A 2655-nucleotide genomic window follows, 5' to 3' on the forward strand; every position below is an offset into this window, starting at 1 on the left:
GAGTGGCTGATCCAGTCACGTGATGTTCACAAGCCTCAATAAAACCCCAGTCCGTTGGGTCCAGGTCACCAGGTCACGATGAGGCATGCAGTTGTGAGCCGAGTGGATGAACTGGGAATGTGCGGTGTGATCGTTAAACCTTTGTTAATAAACCAACCAGTTCTGAATAGCGACGTGTTGCGATGAATTCTGAAGCAAAGAACCCACACAGCAAATACATTACAGGGGGAGTATTACATTTCCCAAGCAAGGCAATTGGAGTACTTTCTGCTGAGAACCCATGTTGAAGCTGTGGGTCATCGAACCGTTGTGGGCGAAATTCCCCCTGTGGTGCCTTTCCCGTTAGCTTCTCCGGGGGGGGTGGGGTGGGGTGGGGAACGCTAACAGGGGCGGGAAAGTGTTTTTTGCCCGGCGTGGTGGGTGTGGTGGGTGTGGTGGGTGTGGTGGGTGTGGTGGGTGTGGTGGGTGTGGTGGGTGGGGTGTGGTGGGTGTGGTGGGTGTGGTGGGTGTGGTGGGTGTGGTGGGTGGGGTGTGGTGGGTGCATGACCGGCTCCCGCCAAAGTGCGCAGGAGTCAGCGTGGAGACGCGAGACAAGTAGCGCCCCCCTGCCGGTAACGCTGCCGGTAACGCTGCCGGCGCCTCTGGCGATGACGGCCGTGGCCGGACCCGGCGACCGCCTCCTGCCCCGCGGCAGAAACCGGGCCGCACTCCACCCGCGGGGGGGGGGGGGCGAAATGCCAAGGGGGAGCTGCGTGCCGCCATTGAACGCGGGCCTCCCAGTCACTGCTCCGGCTTCGTGTCGGTTCCCGCCGGGGTCACGGGAACGTAAGAAATAGGAGCAGCAGGAGGCCCCTCGAGCCTGCTCCGCCATTCAATACGACCATGGCTGATCTGGTCACGGACTCAGCTCCACTTCCCATAACCCTTCACTCCCTTATCGCTCAAAAATCTCTCTATCTCCGCCTTAAATACATTCAATGACCCAGCCTCCACAGCTCTCTGGGGCAGAGAATTCCACAGATTTACAACCCTCTGAGAGAAGAAATTCCTCCTCATCTCAGTTTTAAATGGGCGGCCCCTTATTCTGAGACTATGTCCCCTCGTTCTAGATTCCCCCACGAGGGGAAACATCCTCTCTGCATCCACCCTGTCAAACCTTCCGTTGGATATATTCAAAAGGGAGTTAGATGTGGCTCTTACGGCTAAAGGGATCAAGGGGTATGGAGAGAAAGCAGGAATGGGGTCCTGAAGTTGCATGATCAGCCATGATCATATTGAATGGCGGTGCAGGCTCGAAGGGCCGAATGCCCTACTCCTGCACCTATTTTCTATGTTTCTATGTTGCCTTGGAATCTTACATGTTTCAATAAGATCACCTCTCATTCTTCTGAACTCCAATGAGTATCAGCCCAACCTGCTCAACCTTTCTTCATAAGTCAACCCCGTCATCTCAGGAATCAACCGAGTGAATCTTCTCTGAACAGCCTCCAATACAAGTATATCCCTCCTTAAATACAGAGACCAAAACTGTACGCAGTACTCCAGGTGTGGCCTCACCAATACCCTGTACAGTTGTAGCAGGACTTCTCTCCTTTTATACTCCATCCCCCTTGCAATAAAGGCCAACATTCCATTGGCCTTCCTGATCACTTGCTGTACCTTGTAGAATTTACCAATATCTCGCAAAGATTCCAGGTACCTTTCCCCTACAGAGGAGAAGAATCCCTTTCTGGGCTTTTAAAATGAGTTTAAAGGGGCAGACAAAGCCTGCGGGGGATAAAAGGGGATGCATTCATGGAGAACCCCCCCCCCCCCAGTGTTTGGACCCATAGGAAAGGGAATTCAAAATGGACCTAAATTACAGAAGCCTGAGATCCCCATAACATCTATGGGAAGGAGCATATCAATTTTAAGATTCTACAACATTTTGGCTGCAAAAAAAAGAGTTACCAAATACAGGAGGTGGGGCCAAATTCGTGTATTAAAGACCCCAGACTGTCTGGGGGAACTATTCACCCTCTAAGAGATAATCGAATTACCCAATCAAGCACAATGGTAATCATGGTCAAGAAACTGGACAATCCTAAAACAATGCAAAACCACTGATAGCACATTCTCACACCCTAATCGAGTTACTGCTGACAAAGGAGACATTTGAAAATCAGTGGACAGAACAGTTTAAACAGAGCCCAAGAGATTTGATGGGAGATAACGGAGCCTTTTTTGGGGAATATATCTATCCCTCAGTTTTTACAAGAAAAGACCAGCAAGGAGCAGCACGCAGAGGAGCAGAACTAAAAGCTAGCAGAACACAGGAAAACTAGCAGAACTCAAAACTAGCAGGACAAAAAGCTCGCAGAACACAGAAAGCAAGACACAGACTCGAACAGCAGAACACAGACTCAAATACAGACACAGACACAAGCAGCGGAGGTGGGGAGTGAAGAAATGGAGTAGTGGAGGAAACTATAAGAAATCATAAAGGACCGACCGAGCACGAGGCCCACGAAATGGAAGGTTGTCAGCAACCAAATTGACAACCCGGGCCACCACAACCAGCGAAACGACCAACCGAAACCAACTCAGCAAAAACCGAAGAATCGACATTTATTTCCACTCTACAATCTACTTCGGAACGACCAACGGGTGAGAAAT

The sequence above is a fragment of the Pristiophorus japonicus genome, chromosome 9 (genome assembly GCF_044704955.1).
Source record: "Pristiophorus japonicus isolate sPriJap1 chromosome 9, sPriJap1.hap1, whole genome shotgun sequence".
NCBI lineage: Eukaryota > Metazoa > Chordata > Chondrichthyes > Pristiophoridae > Pristiophorus > Pristiophorus japonicus.